Below are 18687 nucleotides of genomic sequence, written 5' to 3'. Positions count from 1 at the left end.
ATTTCAGCTTGCGGGTATTTTCTAATTTCTGTATTTTCTGCAATTTAAGAAAAATAATTTCATCTTTCAGCATTCCAACGCATTTTCAGCAGGAAATGCCTTTCTAGTTATTATTGGAATGCTGCTTCAGCATTCCAAACAAACTTCAACTTCCAAATCCTTCTTCTTCCTCAATCTTTCAGCTGGAGCCACCATTTAAACTTTAAAATGTTGACAAAATCCTAAACTATTTTTAAAAAATTCATCTTTTTGATATCTATTCAACTTTTTTCTATATCACTGATTATGTTTCATGAGTTTTTCAAACCGTTTCTGAGATTTACATGGGTTTCTATGTAGAGAGCTACTCTCACAACAGTGAGTTTTCACAGCGGTACAGATTTACAAAGGAATCTGTCATATACCTGAATGGGAAGGTTGGACCAGCAATAAAGCATGGAAGTGAGAGGAATTTTGCTGTGCCACCGCTTATCCAGCTCCTAGTAGCTTTGCGATTTTATGCTACAGGGTGTTTTCAGATGGTTGATGGGGAACTTTTCGGAGTTCATAAATCCACAGTCTGCAGAATTGTCAGCAGAGTGTCCAAGGCAATTGCAAGTTTAAAGGCTCAGTACATTCACTTTGAACCAAGGAGAGAGACAACAGCTGGATTTTATGGGAGAGCAGGTTTTCCAGGAGTAATTGGGGCTATCGACTGCACCCACATTCCCATTACCAACCCAGGTGGTGAGAATGGGGAACTGTTTCGGAATCGAAAGGGCTACTGCTCAATTAATGTCCAAGTTGTGTGTGATGACCAGGCCCAGATCACACACATTGTTGCAAGATGGCCAGGATCCACACATGACAGCCGAATCTTTGACAACAGTCAACTTTGTGCACTGCTGGAGAGGGGAGATCCGTGGACACCTAGTGGGGGACAATGTCTATGCATGTCGCCCATACCTGATGACTCCACTTTTGAACCCTCAGACCCAGGCAGAAAAAAACTACAACTACTCTCACATTCAAACAAGAGGGGTAATAGAGAGAGTGTTTGGGGTGTGGAAGCGGAGATTTCCATGTATACAGGAGGGACTCCGCACAAAATTGGACACTACCCTGACCATCATTGTTGCAGTAGCTGTTTTGTACAACTTTGGGAAGAGAGTAGGAGATGAGCTACCCGAGGAGGATGAGCACCCACTTGAGGATGATCTGGAAGATGCTCAAGTGCAGAATGCTGCAAACGCAAATGGCAATGCTGTCAGGAGAACACTGATTGAAAACCACTTTGCAGTGTAATTAAGGTCAGTATTGGCAGAATATTGTTATATTTTGATTGATATGTGCACTTATACAATAGATGACCTTAACCCATACTTATGAACTAATATGCTTCTTACTTTCTCATCCATACAGGGAGGAACTAATAAGATCAGCAAGACAAGGGGACAATTTCAGTTTCAGAATTCATTCAAAAATCTTTCTATTTCTTGTGACTGGCTTAGATCCAGTAGCCTCTGCTTCTGAAGAGTTAGGACCTCTTTCTGTAGCAACAGGACATCTTTTTTAACCCTTGTGTTCTCTTCGGGTCATTCTGACCCATCAGTCATTGTGACCCACCGTCGTATTGCGACAACTTTACCGCATACAAAAACAAAGTGAAGCATTTTCTTTTAACTGTCGGGCTGTCTCAGACCCCCCACATTGCGAAAGTTAAAAGAAAATGCTATTTATTTGTTTTTGTATTGGGTAAAATTGGGTAAACACAACGATGGTTCGTTGTGAATCTTTGGGTCATGTGACCCGAAGGCAGCACAAGGGTTAATTTTTGCATTTTCAATGTCGAGCATGCATCTCTCCTTCTCTAATGTGAGAAGCTCCTGGTGAGAGCTAAGCTTAGGGTGCTTAGCAGGGGGCTTCACAGGTGATGCTGCTGCTTTGATGTTTCCATGAGGCTCCACTTGCTCCAGTACGATGATAGTGTCAGCTAGACAAAACAAAAAAACATATAAAACATTAGGAGGCTACCTACAACTGTATATTCACAATGCACTTTACTCTTGAGGTCTCTTGAGGTCCAATGACATAGGAAATAACTAATTTAATAAATTACCATAGGCTACTAAAGAGAACATGGAACTGTTATTTCTGTAGTATGATGTGCTATTCAATTTGAAAATGATTAACATCTGAGGGGTATGTACAGTAATACATAGGCTCTAACAAATGCTTTGTAGGCAAAATTATAGCCTATTTTCGTAATTTTTGTCACGTTATTGCTGCAACCAACGGCGTTGAAGTTTGTAGTTACTGACTTGCAGCTTCTGTGGCTGTACTGTCATCTAATGCGCCGTCATCGTCGTAGGGGTTGGGGAGGGGGGAAATCTGCTGCGGGATCATGTCAATTATCTTCTTTGACAGAGGATCCGTAGCATTGATTGGTGGTCCTCCGCCGGTTTGAAATTGGCTACGCCTCTCTTCCGCCGCATCTTTTTTTGGCTTTAGCCTTGAGGTTTTTCCAGCAGGCTTTAAGTTGCGCCCTGTCCCTCGTCTCTTTAATACCGGTAGAGCCATTGAAGCGCTCAGCTAACCGGACCCAGTTCCGCTCCTTCGTTTCTAGAGTACTGCTGTCAGTCCTCTTGTCCTCAATTATTACCCCAAACTCCTCCATCAATTCAGTCAGCAACATCTTTTCAAATGTTGAAAAGTTTGACCCTCTTTGACGTGCCATAGCTAGCTAGCTCGCTATTTGTAACAGAGTTTATTATAGCCGCTGTAGTGGTAGCCTAGGCTATAAACGGTAACTAACGGTATCAGTAACGGCATTTATTCAAAAAGCAGCTAGTTTAGGAAAAAGAGCGCATGCATTCATTTAGGGCTATTTAGTTCCGTAGGCTATTTGTTAAACATACGTTGTGAATTCGTTTACATTTCGTCGGAATCCATCATGGCGGACATTGAACATAAACTAATCCTGTTTTAACCCTTGTTTAAACTAGTTTAACTAATCCAGGGTTAAAATTAAGATGTGCAACACATCTCTGATGAATTATAAACCAGTTTAAACATAGATTTACTAGCCCTAGATTAATTCTAAACCAGGATTAATTTAATCCATGTTGGTGCAACCCAGCCTTAGAGTGGAGGGCAGCTTCGGATGTCGTTGAAAAAATTTCTAGTTTGCCAGCATTGCCACAATTTTCGTTCTTCATGCTTCATTTTTGGATCAATAGATAGCTAATTTTATGCTGGTCGTAGACAGTTGTCTGTTGAATCCAACAGACGTACACATTTGTTCAGAGCCCCACGAAAGCGAGACAAAGTCCAACTCTCGCCCCATAGAGACCAATGCAAATCTGGTGACAAAATCGTCAGAGAAAGCAAAAAGAACAAGATTTTGAAACTGCCGGTAGAGTCGTATTTCTGACCGCACAGAACTATAAAGGACATCTGTGGTTTCGGCAGAGTCTTGGGTCTCGGAAAATATCCTTATTTTTTGGATTGGACGTATAGTTTTGCGTCTAGGTTAACTTGTTTGAGGTGTGGATTCTAGCTACATTTCTGTTATTCTCTGCCCTCAGCGCGTTAGCAATCATAGCTGCACCATCACCGTGGCAACGACAGACACGCACCACTCAGTCTCACGCAGGTGATTGGTATTAGCTGATTAGTGGAGTCACAAGACAGTTTGATAGTATTTCAACCTAATACAATTTACAAGAGGTGACTCTGCAGGTGCTGCTAATATCTCTTTTACTACTATTGCTAATGGAACTGTTTTATTCTACTACGCCACTGAGTGCGTTTACTTGACCACGAGAAACCCGATTACTAGCAATTGTCGGTTTATGCCATACGATTACTCCGTTTACATGTGTAATTAGTTATGCGATTACTCAATAAGCGCGTCTACATGATTCTTTTTATTAATCGTTGTATGCTCCACGGACAAAACTTGCACCATCATCCTTCAGCAACAAAGTGTCGCCGTGTCTTCCTGTATCGGCCCTACTGCTGTATGTTTCATTCAATCAGCACATTGAATCCTACTGAGAAAGCCGAGTTAACGCACTCAATGCACACATCTGCTACTGCTATTACTATCCCAACTATAATTTCAGCTGTTAAGACTATAATATTCTTTTTATGACTAGCTAGCCTAGGCCTACTTCTTCTTCTGTTTAACAGTTCAGCTTTCAGCTTCTCCCGCATTGTATTTCAGCTCTTAGCGTTGTTAGATGATGCAGTTCAGTTTCCACACTGCCTCTTTTGTGTGACTCACACATTTTTGACATTCATTTCAGCTTGCGGGTATTTTCTCATTTCTGTATTTTCTGCAATTTAAGAAAAATAATTTCATCTTTCAGCATTCCAACGCATTTTCAGCAGGAAATGCCTTTCTAGTTCAAGCATCTTCTTCTTCTTCTTCTATTTCTTCCAAGACACCTTTCAGCGCCTTCAAATCTTCAGCTATTAAAACCGTTCAGCTATCATAAAATTCAGCAGTTTCAGGCCATGGGTACTATGACTTTTCAGCTTTGTACCTCTTATGCTTGAATTAATATAAATCAATATTCACAATATTTTTAACATGGGTTTCCAATGGAGTTTTCTTTCAAATCCTCTCAAACTTAAAACTTCTTCAACTTCCAAATCATTCTTCTTCTCAATCTTTCAGCTGGAGCCACCATTTAAACTTTAAAATGTTGACAAAATCCTAAACTATTTTTTTAATTCATCTTTTTGATATCTATTCAACTTTTTTCTATGTCACTGATTATGTTTCATGAGTTTTTCAAACCGTTTCTGAGATTTACATGGGTTTCTATGTAGAGAACTAGAGTGACGCATTGGAAGGTTGCGCAAATTCAGAGTGACAGCAGAGTCCGAAACCGTTTTTTTTTTTAAATGGCACTTTTGCCCTCACGGTATGGCAAGCCGCACAGAACTATAAAGGACATCTGTGGTTTCGGCAGAGTCTTGGGTCTCGGAAAATATCCTTATTTTTTGGATTGGACGTATAGTTTTGCGTCTAGGTTAACTTGTTTGAGGTGTGGATTCTAGCTACATTTCTGTTATTCTCTGCCCTCAGCGCGTTAGCAATCATAGCTGCACCATCACCGTGGCAACGACAGACACGCACCACTCAGTCTCACGCAGGTGATTGGTATTAGCTGATTAGTGGAGTCACAAGACAGAGTTTGATAGTATTTCAACCTAATACAATTTACAAGAGGTGACTCTGCAGGTGCTGCTAATATCTCTTTTACTACTATTGCTAATGGAACTGTTTTATTCTACTACGCCACTGAGTGCGTTTACTTGACCACGAGAAACCCGATTACTAGCAATTGTCGGTTTATGCCATACGATTACTCCGTTTACATGTGTAATTAGTTATGCGATTACTCAATAAGCGCGTCTACATGATTCTTTTTATTAATCGTTGTATGCTCCACGGACAAAACTTGCACCATCATCCTTCAGCAACAAAGTGTCGCCGTGTCTTCCTGTATCGGCCCTACTGCTGTATGTTTCATTCAATCAGCACATTGAATCCTACTGAGAAAGCCGAGTTAACGCACTCAATGCACACATCTGCTACTGCTATTACTATCCCAACTATAATTTCAGCTGTTAAGACTATAATATTCTTTTTATGACTAGCTAGCCTAGGCCTACTTCTTCTTCTGTTTAACAGTTCAGCTTTCAGCTTCTCCCGCATTGTATTTCAGCTCTTAGCGTTGTTAGATGATGCAGTTCAGTTTCCACACTGCCTCTTTTGTGTGACTCACACATTTTTGACATTCATTTCAGCTTGCGGGTATTTTCTCATTTCTGTATTTTCTGCAATTTAAGAAAAATAATTTCATCTTTCAGCATTCCAACGCATTTTCAGCAGGAAATGCCTTTCTAGTTCAAGCATCTTCTTCTTCTTCTTCTATTTCTTCCAAGACACCTTTCAGCGCCTTCAAATCTTCAGCTATTAAAACCGTTCAGCTATCATAAAATTCAGCAGTTTCAGGCCATGGGTACTATGACTTTTCAGCTTTGTACCTCTTATGCTTGAATTAATATAAATCAATATTCACAATATTTTTAACATGGGTTTCCAATGGAGTTTTCTTTCAAATCCTCTCAAACTTAAAACTTCTTCAACTTCCAAATCATTCTTCTTCTCAATCTTTCAGCTGGAGCCACCATTTAAACTTTAAAATGTTGACAAAATCCTAAACTATTTTTTTAATTCATCTTTTTGATATCTATTCAACTTTTTTCTATGTCACTGATTATGTTTCATGAGTTTTTCAAACCGTTTCTGAGATTTACATGGGTTTCTATGTAGAGAACTAGAGTGACGCATTGGAAGGTTGCGCAAATTCAGAGTGACAGCAGAGTCCGAAACCGTTTTTTTTTTTAAATGGCACTTTTGCCCTCACGGTATGGCAAGCCGTTTTATCATTTAACCAATGAATTATTGATATCCAAAATTCGAATTTTTGATATCAAGAATTCAATTTGGGATATCAAGAATTCCAATTTTGGATATCAAGAATTGCATTTGGGATATCAAGAATTCGAATTTTGGATATCAAGAATTGCATTTGGGATATCAACAATCCGAATTTTGGATATCAAGAATTGCATTTTGGATATCAACAATTCGAATTTGGTTATCAAGAATTGCATTTTGGATATCAACAATTCTAATTTTGGATATCAAGAATTGCATTTTGGATATCAACAATTCGAATTTTGGATATCCAGAATTGCATTTTGGATATCAACAATGTATGTTAATGATCTTAATGGGGGCGGGATTATATTTGCATGTTCTATGTTATATCTTGGCAAGCCGTTTTATCATTTAAACAATGCTAGTTAACATGGCTGCGCGTGTACTGAATGGTCCGTGTACCTTGTGGCCATTGGTTTTTCTATTTTGCAACCCGTGTTGACAAACGCAAAATAGGGCCGTAATATCGTTTTGTCACTTTAGTAAGTCGAACACACATTTAAGTATAACGGCTTGTTTTTGGTTGTTTCGTTTTTTTTTTGAATAATGAAATAACCATATAACACAAATGGTATAACGAGCCATTAATCGTTGTTTTGATTATTCCATATCCTTTATGCTGATATCTGCAAAAGATAAAAAATAGGCTCGTAATATCGATTTGTCCATTTCGGAAGTCAGAACCAGATGATGGGGAAATGCGTGGTATCCGTTGTTTTGTTTTATTTTGGAATAACGGAATAACCATATAACACAAATGTTATTACGAGACAGTGAAGATTTTCACTGTCGGCGTTTGCGCATGTGTTCACTCTTCAACTCCATTGGTTTAGTTTTAAGTACGCAAATTTGATGCAAATGTATGCTAACTTGATATCCAGAATTGCATTTTGGATATCAAGAATTCGAATTTTGGATATCCAGAATTGAATTGTTGATATCAAGAATTCGAATTGTTGATATCCAAAATGCAATTCTGGATATCAACAATTCTAGCTGTACTCTCCTGTTTCTGAAGAGCTACCTGCCAGTAGGTTTAAGGTCCAACACTAGCACGCCTGATTCTAATTATTATCTGGTTGATCAGGTAACTCGTATCAGGTCAAATGAGTGTTGTTGGATCAAAAACCTACAGGCAAGTAGCTCTTCAGAAACAGGTTTGGAGACTGCTGGACTATATAGACTAGTAGCTTGCGAAAAGTAATGCCAGAGCCTGTCTAAGGAGACATACTCTGGTAGCCTATGGTGTATGGTGACACAACGTCCTAATTTCCCCAGACATGTCGCCTTGATGTGTGGGATGTGGAACTAGGGTCAGTCACAATTCTGATGATGGTATTGTTTTTAATCTAAGTCCCTTAATATGTAACTCTGGACAAGCTAGTTTTTTTATTCATTTGAAGGCTCCAATCAGGGCATACATTTTATCTGTGACACTGCTGGGAGGGTGAGTGACGGTGATGAGGTAAAACAGAAAGACTGCAGACTCAAGACTGCATAGAAGTTGAATACCCCTGATCTAAAAAAATTTCCCTCTTATTTCTTTCTCTTATTTATTTATTGTAGGTGGCCCAGAGTCCTTGGATCATGACTACCTGGCCTGACAACACCAAGCTGACCTTGTCCAAAGCCGCTGTCCACAGCCCACATGGTGGACCTTGTCTACCTGGTTGAACAGCTCATCTGGATTCAGTCTGAAGAAAGGACACAGTTCACCTATGTTTATTGAGCTACTGGTCTTCTGAACATGCACACATATGAATGTGACTTTAAAGGTAATCCAATCTGATCTCACCAGCAAAAGCAGAAGACAACACCTCATACTCCGACTACTATTTGATTGATATTTGATATGTCAGCAACGTTAGATCAGAGGAATGTGCCCATATTGTGTACAAACTTTTACCTTTACATCTCATGTGCTAGGGATAAGTAGTTATTAGAGGGGGCAGGTATCAATGTAATGTTTTATGTGAAGCTATTAAATAAATCCAAAGTCACATTTATATTGTACGAATTATAATCACTTTCTTTTAATAAAGTTTGTTTGCGATACAAAATCTCCATTGTGTTTATTTCATTGTATTCATAAAATTGATCATATCTGCATTTATCTCACTAGCTAATGAATTGTAGTGTGGCCTCTAATTATTGTGGCTGTCTATTCTGTTGCTGCGGGTTCTCCATTGCATCATCACTGTGGGGATGAGATGGGTTGTCCATGATGGCCATCAGCTACTCTCAGCCTCCTTCTCCAAGCTGTCCAGCATGATCCCCAGCAGAGAACTCACCTTTGATGAAGAAAGGGTCTTGTTCGTCTTCATTAACGGAGACTTAAGTTCTGTATTTTTGTATTCTTATAAGTGACTAGATGTATTATTGATCTGCAGATTGGGAGAGAAAACAGACCTCTGACAATAAATGACGGCACAACACCAGGCTTAGGTCTCAATCATGTTTCCCAGCTTCAAAAGTCGGGGGAACGTGTTTTATAGGGTCAAATAAATTCAACATGGATATTGATAGTCAGGTATTAATGGTGTTACAACAGTCACAGAGAAAGATTCCCAGCTCCCAGCCCATGACCACTCAGGGCAGAGAGAGATCATAGGTGGAGCTCTCCCCGCCATCACAAGGGACGTTCACCCAGTACTTTCTCGTGACCCTGAACATCTATTCAACCTGACTACACACAATCTACTCTTATCAATAACAAACTCACATGACAACATACTAAGTATCCAATGACTAGTTCTATTGATTTGTGAAAGTTGTATTGATTAGTGTATAACTTAAGTACATGGGAAATCCCATACATGCATGTACAGTGAGACAGACACAGTGATGCAATGTGTGTCCAAGTTAGGACTGTAATTGGAATGCTTCAAGTTCAAGTCTTTTATTTGTCAGGTACACAGAACAACACAAGGTCAGACTGGGCACTGAAATTCTTAAGACAAGACAACGCAAGCACCTGGCATAACATATAAGTACACAGATCATAATTTACATCTATGCTGAGCTTAAATAAGTGAAACTTTCTAAATATGCAGATAGCAATAAATAATCGACTATACTAACCCTAATACTAAAACTTCCTAAATATACAGATAACAATAAATAATACACCATACTAACCCTAAATGCACATAATACCTATTACAACCCTATAACCTATTCTAACCTAGGTGGAGTACAGTACAATAGTGCAAAATTGCAGATCAGTGACTATGTCAATGACCATACAGGAGCCTGATGGCGAAGTACAGTGAGGTACAGTAGTGCAGTGTTACTGATAGTGCAACCAGTACTGAAAGTGACAGTGTATAAGTGACTAGTCTGCAGTGAATCAATGTCCATATCAGTGTCCATTCAGAAGCCTGATGGCCCTTGGGTAGAAACTATTGTCCAGTCTGCGTGTGCGCGACCGGATGCTGCGGTAACGCCTGCCAGAAGGCAACGGGGTAAAGAGACTGAAGGATGGGTGGGAACAGTCTCTTAGAATCCTGCCAGCTTTCCTGAGGCAACGTGTGTGGTAGGTGTCCTGTAGGGCTGGGAGCTTCCTGCCGATGATGAACTCAGCAGAACGCACCGCACTTCGTAGGGCCTTGCGGTCACTGTCTGTGCAGCTCCCATACCACACTGTAATGCAACCAGTCAGAATGCTCTCTATAGTGCATCTGTAAAAGTTAGTGAGAATGACTGAGTCCATACCAAACTTCTTCAGTCTCCTCAGGAAGAAGAGGCGTTTACGGGCCGCTTTGACCACCTTGTCCGTGTGAACAGACCAGGTGAGGTCGTTGCTGATGTTCACCCCGAGGAACTTGAAGCAGTTGACCTTCTCCACTTCAGATCCGTTGATGAGTAGGGGTGCATGCTCCTCCTCCTGCCGCCTCCTATAGTCCAAAATCATCTCCTTGGTCTTGCTGATGTTGAGAGAGAGGTTATTGTCCTGGTACCATGATGTCAGGGTGTCAACCTCCTCTCTGTAGGCTGACTCGTCACTGTCAGAGATGAGGCCCACGATGGTTGTGTCGTCAGCAAACTTAACAAGGAGGTTGGAGCTGTGCGTTGCCACACAGTCGTGAGTGAACAAGGAGAACAGGAGAGGGCTGAGCACACAGCCCTGGGGGGTGCCTGTGTTGGTGATCAGTACGGATGAGGTGCGGTCACCGATTCTCACCACCTGTGGCCTCCCCGTCAGGAAGTGGAAGATCCACTTGCAGAGGGAGGTGCTCAGTCCCAGGTCCACAAGCTTGGAGACCAGTCTGGAGGGGATGATGGTGTTGAATTCTGAGCTGTAGTCAATGAACAGTATCCTCACATACGTATTCCCTTTGTCCAGGTGGGAGAGAGCGGTGTGCATAGTCAGAGCGATGGCATCGTCTGTAGACCTGTTGGACCAGGGTGGGGGGCAGCGAGGAGCAGATGAATGATTTGACTAGCCGCTCAAAGCACTTAATAACACCCATTGGAAATGCCAGTCCTAGGAATTAATGACTGCATCTTTTGTTATGAACTGCATCATTTCAACATATTTGTGAAATAATAAAACACAATGCCTGCCTTTTCCCTCCCACATGAACAACATAGGCCATACTTATGTAAAATGAGCTGGTTTTGGATTGTGTTGGACGGTTTAGCATCTATAGCTCCAAGAGGAAAGTTTAGTGGTTTTATTACAAATAATTGAAAGCTTAATGTATGCCAGTAGTGCTTCAAATTATTGGGTGGTATAGTCTCATAAATTTTCGTGCGTATGTTACTCGTGTGTACCTGCTACTCGGAGCAGGTACACATTTGAACAGTAGATGGCGTAGTTCTGCCAATTTAGTGGAATTTAATCTGAACCCAGATAACGATGTTACACATACAATACATTCATAAAAATAAAAAAAGGACAATGATTACGTTTTTTGGGGTCTCAAAACATCCAACTTCATCCATTTTCAAAATCAATGTTGAACTAAACCGAACGCCAACGGATGGCAAAGTCTACAATGGCCGCAGTGGCCAACGCTCTTAGCGTAGAAAATGTTACGCCTTTGCAAACAGAATTTACGTAGCCTGCCTACTCCCGCCCACATGAAAGTCATTAGCATACATTGTTGATATCAAGAATTCGAATTGTTGATATCCAAAATGCAATTCTTGATATCCAAAATTCGAATTGTTGATATCCAAAATGCAATTCTTGATATCCAAAATTCGAATTGTTGATATCCAAAATGCAATTCTTGATATCCAAAATTCGGATTGTTGATATCCAAAATGCAATTCTTGATATCCAAAATTCGAATTCTTGATATCCAAAATGCAATTCTTGATATCCAAAATTGGAATTCTTGATATCCAAAATTGAATTCTTGATATCAAAAATTCGAATTTTGGATAACAACAATTCATTGGTTAAATGATAAAACGGCTTGCCATATCACGGCCACAATATTAACTTTTCAAGCTTCATTTTGGATCAAAACGATGCCGTGCTTGTGCTGGTCGGACTCATATGGGTATGGAAACCAACAGTTATTTACTTTTTGCGTGAGGAGCCCGAGAGTGAGACAAAGTCTGTCTCAAGCCCCATACAGTAGAGACTAATGCAAATGTTGGGACAAATTCGTCAGAGAAAGCAAAAAGAACAAGATTTTGAAACTGCCGGTAGAGTCGTATTTCTGACCGCACAGACATATAAATTGTGGTCATCTCTGGTTTCGGCAGAGTCTTGAGTCTCGGGAAATATCCTTATTTTTTGGATTGGACGTATAGTTATGCGTCTAGGTTAACTTGTTTGAGGTGTGGATTCTAGCTACATTTCTGTTATTCTCTGCCCTCAGCGCGTTAGCAATCATAGCTGCACCATCACCATGGCAACGACAGACACGCACCACTCAGTCTCTCACACAGGTGATTTGTATTAGCTGATTAGTAGAGTCACAAGACAGAGCTATTCAGTCAACTCGTCTGCGCATCATTCCGTCCTGACGCCTTCTCTGGTGAGTAACTGTGAGCCGCTAACCGATAATGATTTAAATGATATAAATACAATATAACATGAGTGTTGGTGGAGCTAACTAATAATTGATCGTGGCAGCTTTAATGTTGTGTCCCATCCTGAGACAGTTGCATTATGTTTAAGTCCTTGACATGCAGTAACACATATTGAAGGTATACAATTGAATGCTGTTGACAACACAGGATTACCTCAGTCACACTTAAATGTACATTTTACATGTGATGTTGATAATAAATAAAGAACCTGAAAGTACTTAAAGTGAGCTATGAGGTTGGTTTTCTGAAGTGAACTGAAAATGTCTTTCTCCCTCTTCATCCCTCACCCTCCTTTGTCCTGCAGGCTGACTCTGAAGAGTAAGTTCCCATACATTGTTATGGTTTATGCTAGAACTAAACTGATATTACATTGGTTTACAGTTTAGAATGTCTTCCCATCATAATAATCCGTCTTGACACAAATTATGTCCCTTACCTACTTAACAATAATCACCCAACCTTAAGTTCTATAGTGAAATGGGATGTGATACACTGTTTTTTGGAGAAGAGTGGAAATATAATGTATTTCTCTCCTCACTTTTCCTGTTTCCTTTCTGTTTTTAACTACAGACCATCACTGCTGGTGACTTCACAGTAAGTTCACACATGAGTTAAAACTGAATGCAGTTTGTTAAAACGCATTGTGAAGAGACTTGTCTAACACGCCCCCGAGCGTGGTGTACTGTGTGCAGTGTGAACGCACTGTAACAGTGCGTTCACACTGCAGCGTTTTTTAACGCTCTGCATCGCTTGCCTTCCCACAGTACACCACGCTCGGGGGCGTGTTAGACAAGTTAATACAGAGTTGTAGTTCTCTAAGGTCACTGTTGTAGTCATGGCCAAGCGTGCAGATTTGGGTTCATGTACTCACAATATCGATCAAAATACCACTTTTACACAACATTTATGTAAGTGCAAGATTTTACTAGTGCAAGATTACAGTAGAATACATGTTACGCCACCGGTCACTCAACCAGTCGTTTGTAGGCTGGGCTAGCAGTGGCACAGAACAGTCACGTAATGTGACGAGACTGAATTTAAAAGTAGGCTATAAAAACACACTAGGAACAATGACGACATCGGCAACCATGCACCATGCATTATTAGTTTAATGTAATCTTTAAATTCAGGCTCGTCACATTAGTAACTTTGTTCTGAACAGAACTGGGTGTGCAGACACATACGAAAAGTTTCTCCTCCATCTTGAAATTGTGAAACCTAGAAATGTTTATCATGACCAAAGGTTGCTACGTTACAAGAAACAAGAAAACAATCCGATTGGCCAACGCTAGCGTTTTCACGCTCCTCATTTACATAAAGTTGAGAAAATCCAACTTGCAACGCTCCGCTCCGCTCCGCTCGCCTTCCCACAATGCCCTACGCGAGCGTCAACGCCTGGTTTCATTGAAAATGAATTGGAAGCCGACGCCACGCGCCGCCCGCTCCGCTGCAGTGTGAACGCACTGTAAGCCTTTACAGTGCGTTCACACTGCAGCGTTTTTTAACGCTCTGCATCGCTTGCCTTCCCACAGTACACCACGCTCGGGGGCGTGTTAGACAAGTTAATACAGAGTTGTAGTTCTCTAAGGTCACTGTTGTAGTCATGGCCAAGCGTGCAGATTTGGGTTAATGTACTCACAATATCGATCAAAATACCACTTTTACACAACATTTATGTAAGTGCAAGATTTTACTAGTGCAAGATTACAGTAGAATACATGTTACGCCACCGGTCACTCAACCAGTCGTTTGTAGGCTGGGCTAGCGAGCTAGCAGTGGCACAGAACAGTCACGTAATGTGACGACTACATTTAAAAGTAGGCTATAAAAACACACTAGGAACAATGACGACATCGGCAACCATGCACCATGCAAACGTTGATCACGCATTTGTTAACCACCAAACTTGGGATTCATCTAAACGAACACATCTATCAGCATTAATACTCACATAATTATGCAGAACTATACCCTCTGGGATCACTTTTGTAAGATCTCAAGTAACAGGACTCTTTTAGCCCCCACCTTTCTCCAACTCTCCTCGGGATTTCTGTAACTTCTTGGTCAAAGAAAAAAAAAACACGAGATTGATAAAAGTGAGTGATCTCACAATTTGACAACTTGTTAGATGCACTGAAGGCAATTATGGTCCTTGGAGGACACCTAGTGGATCTTTTTATTTTTTATTTTATTTTTTAAAGAACGACAGATCTGTTTAAAATACCGTTCAACTCAACCCGACTCCACACAAATATTACTTTTTCACATCAATTCAATTCTGTAACCCTCTTGTACCGGAGAGGACAAATAAAAGACACACCACACTCCTCTCTATTTTTATTAAACTCAATCTGACTCCACACAAATAGACAGTGTTCAGGGATTCTAACCCTTGGAGAGGACTCTAACCTCCCCTTGGACAAAGACAACGAGTTTAGGGACTCTAACCCCTGGAGAGGACTCTAACCTCCCCTTGGACAAAGACAACGAGTTTAGGGACTCTAACCCCTGGAGAGGACTCTAACCTCCCCTTGGACAAAGACAACGAGTTTAGGGACTCTAACCCCTGGAGAGGACTCTAACCTCCCCTTGGACAAAGACAAAACACAAAAACGGTTGATTTCCCACCACTGTTGGTTTGACTAGGTACGATGAAACATAGTAATCGTCTAAATTTGGTTCTCAGTTCCGAATAGCAGTACTTTGAATTAACAGGTGTCTGCTTACCTTTTTTTTTTATGTTGAGGCGCCTCTGACGATTACGTCTGCCTCCTCGTACCGGTGTATGGGTCTCTCTCCCGATCTGTCGGTCGGGCCGGAACCCTCTGGACTCCCTCTTTTCAGCGTTGGGGTCACCATTTGAAGGATTCATATATCTATGTGTCTATTCCAATATGTAATGATAGTATTCAATGACACAAATCTGTGTTCTAGAAAGAGTGGTCTGGAGTCGCAGAGGTCCGATAATATCAGCTTTAATGCAGCAGTTGGAAATCAACTAAGTACAGAGCTCTGGAGTTGTCTAAGTTTCCCTACCCGCAACAGAGTTTGGGCTGGTTCACGAAGTCCAACTGGCAATCTGTCCCTCCCCAGCATATATTTATACAGTGCAATTGAAACACAAGTATCAAAAAAGGTTCAGCTTGTTCTCTCGTGCGTCAGGGAGTTGTTCTTGCCTACGCGCGTCCCACCTGCTCGGGTGCCGTCTCCACCCGGTTTCAAGGTTGTTTCTGAAAATGAAGAGATAGAGACACAAAGAACAGCCTGCTTCCCACACCCAGTGTGAGACCCAATGTTTAAGTCTGAGCACACTTCTAAGTTCATAACTTTAATAAGCACAATGCATAACTTTAATAAGCACAATATATTCTTTAACACGCACCACTCAGTCTCTCACACAGGTGATTGGTACGTTTACTTGACCATGAGAAACCCGATTACTAGCAATTGTCGGTTTATGCCATACGATTACTCCGTTTACATGTGTAATTAGTTATGTGATTACTCAATAAGCGCGTCTACATGATTCTTTTTATTAATCGTTGTATGCTCCACGGACAAAACTTGCACCATCATCCTTCAGCAACAAAGTGTCGCCGTGTCTTCCTGTATCGGCCCTACTGCTGTATGTTTCATTCAATCAGCACATTGAATCCTACTAAGAAAGCCGAGTAAACGCACTCAATGCACACATCTGCTACTGCTATTACTATCCCAACTATAATTTCAGCTGTTAAGACTATAATATTCTTTTTATGACTAGCTAGCCTAGGCCTACTTCTTCTTCTGTTTAACAGTTCAGCTTTCAGCTTCTCCGCATTGTATTTTCAGCGTTGTTAGATGATGAAGTTCAGTTTCCACACTGCCTCTTTTGTGTGACTCACACATTTTTGACATTCATTTCAGCTTGCGGGTATTTTCTCATTTCTGTATTTTCTGCAATTTAAGAAAAATAATTTCATCTTTCAGCATTCCAACGCATTTTCAGCAGGAAATGCCTTTCTAGTTATTGTTGGAATGCTGCTTCAGCATTCCAAGTATTGTTCTTTGAATCTTTATTGTTGGAATGCTGCTTCAGCATTCCAAACAAACGTCAACTTCCAAATCCTTCTTCTTCTTCAATCTTTCAGCTGGAGCCACCATTTAAACTTTAAAATGTTGACAAAATCCTAAACTATTTTTTTTTAATTCATCTTTTTGATATCTATTCAACTTTTTTCTATATCACTGATTATGTTTCATGAGTTTTTCAAACCGTTTCTGAGATTTACATGGGTTTCTATGTAGAGAGCTAGAGTGAGGCATTGGAATGTTGCACAAATTCAGAGTGACAGCACAGTCCGAAACCGTTTTTTTTTTTAAATGGCACTTTTGCCCTCAAGGCCACAATATTAACTTTTCAAGCTTCATTTTGGATCAAAACGATGCCGTGCTTGTGCTGGTCGGACTCATATGGGTATGGAAACCCACAGTTATTTACTTTTTGCGTGAGGAGCCCGAGAGTGAGACAAAGTCTGTCTCAAGCCCCATAGAGACAAATGGGTGTGCATGATTAGTTTCTCCTCCGTCTTGAACCTGAAACCTAGATTCTAGGTTAGAATTGTTGCCAGTCTGTTGCCAATGACCAACGGTTGCTATGTTTTTCCAGCAAGTTCAAGTCATTCCAGTGTTGTCCTTTTACCTTCAAATTCGTTCAACCCAGACTTTAGCAACTGGTTTTTCTGCTAAATTTTCACATTTTCGTGCAGCTCATATTTCTGAATTTTTGCCCTTATTGTTTTGCATTTTTCTTATTCTTTTCTTCTGTTTTCTGCCTTCATCTTGCTCCAGGTCCTTTCAAAAATACCTTTCACAGCAGTACCTTCCAACTGCCAGTACTTTTGCATTTTTCTTCTCTTTTCTGCCTTCATCTTGCTGCAGGTCCTTTCTAACATACATTTCAGGCCTTTTGAAACTCCAGCAAATAATTTTCTGCTAAATTTTCAAATTCTTCAGAATTATTTCTCTTTTTGCATTTTTCTTTTTTCTGTAGTTTTATACCTTCGTCCAGCTCCAGCCCCTTTCAAAAATACCTTTCACGCGCTTCAGCTTATAACTTTCTACTAAATTTTCACAATTTTCCGCTTTTTTAGCATGGTCAGCTATCCCCATTCAGGTTTTCAGCATTCTCACTGCTGTTTCGCAGGAACAGCCGTTTCTAGTTATTGTTTATTTTCGCGCCCCTAAGGATCCCTCAATATTTGGACTACATACACAACGGCGGTGTCAAAAGGTTCGTCTTGGTAGCGATTGCGTTGCTTAAACCATCCAACGTTCCGTGGATGGTAGCAGAACATTCGTTTCGCATCTGTTAACTTGGGGGATAGCTAGGCTAACTATAGCTTTACTGCAAGGCAGCTGCAGAAACGCCACAAGCAAAGAGGCCAGGGGTGCGTTTCCCGAAAGCGTTGTAAGCGTAAATTGATCGTAGAATCCATCGTAGGGCGAATCTTAGTTTTACGGGCCTTTCCTAAAGACATCGTAGCTAAAGTGTCTCTTGAAAATTCGTAACTCTTGAAAGTGCATAGATTAGCCTACTCCTTACGAGCATGTTTGGGAAATGCACGTAAGAAATATCGATGGTTTCGTTTTTTGCTCAATCATTGCTACGATCCATCGTTATCGGGAAACGCAGCCCAGGGTGATAACTATTTACTAATTTTACTTTGAGATGTGAAACACAATTGTGAAATGTAATGTACAATATTAGCTGATATTATTAAGGAAGTAGGCCCACATCTACTTTCGGAAACGGTAGTCTACTATTTCACTGAAGCATTAGCATCATGACATTAGCCTCTGTTGCCCGGGCAACACATACTACAGTGGTCTATGATGCATCTGTTTTAAATCGTTAAAATAAACATTCCTCACAAATACATTTTCGTTGTAGGATTTATTAAGACATTACATTACAAGTAAGCGATTTATTGGTGAAATTATCATTACCTGTGGTTTCAAACCAGTGTTGCTCACTGCAACGCTGTAGCCTACGCGAGACACACAAAGTCAAACGGCGACAGAACGTGTTCGGCACTCCCCTTACTTAAATCAAAAGTCTTTCAATAGGTGAAACTATCTGACTACTAACCTGA

This window comes from Osmerus eperlanus, chromosome 23, assembly GCF_963692335.1.
Source record: "Osmerus eperlanus chromosome 23, fOsmEpe2.1, whole genome shotgun sequence".
Classification (NCBI taxonomy): Eukaryota; Metazoa; Chordata; class Actinopteri; order Osmeriformes; family Osmeridae; genus Osmerus; species Osmerus eperlanus.
The sequence above is the reverse complement of the archived record's forward strand: the minus strand, read 5'-3'. Positions refer to the sequence as shown.